Here is a 470-nt window from a genome sequence, read left to right on the forward strand (position 1 = left end):
TGCTCCGCACACTGCCCGCGTACCGGCCGAGCCTGGAGCGGCACGTCTCTGCGGGGCTGCCTTGGCCACGGCTCCATCGAGACCCCAGCTTAGACGTGACCCAGGTTTCCTTTCCCCTGCAGCACTGCAAACACAGCTGCAGTCATTCCTTCCCCAGCTCAAAAGGATGGCTGAACCCCGAACCACCAGACGTGCTCGCTTTTATTCTAGGAGGCGCTATCAGCCTTCCTCCCCTTGTTCCTCACCTCCCGGAGGAGGAATAACAGCTCTTCCTTTCATTGACAGGCTGAGAGTGTTGGGGGGGTTCAGCCTGGGGAAGAGAAGGCTCCGGGGAGACCTCAGAGCCCCTTCCAGTGCCTAAAGGGGCTCCAGGAGAGCTGGGGAGGGACTTTTTACAAGGGCATGGAGTGATAGGACGAGGGGGAATGGCTTCAAACTGGAAGAGGGGAGATTGAGATATTAGGAAGGAA

The 470-nt window shown here is 58.5% G+C and overlaps 1 protein-coding gene across 1 annotated transcript in view; it reads right to left on the reverse strand.

Annotated features, from left to right (window-relative positions):
- The window catches only part of LOC104282946 (transmembrane protein 51-like), a gene marked incomplete at its 5' end in the record, with an annotated part of 2,996 nt that overhangs the window by 1,953 nt on the left and 573 nt on the right, over positions 1 to 470 (reverse strand). The window lies entirely within an intron of this gene.

The sequence above is a fragment of the Charadrius vociferus genome, unplaced genomic scaffold (assembly GCF_000708025.1).
Source record: "Charadrius vociferus isolate BGI_N301 unplaced genomic scaffold, ASM70802v2 scaffold663, whole genome shotgun sequence".
Classification (NCBI taxonomy): Eukaryota; Metazoa; Chordata; class Aves; order Charadriiformes; family Charadriidae; genus Charadrius; species Charadrius vociferus.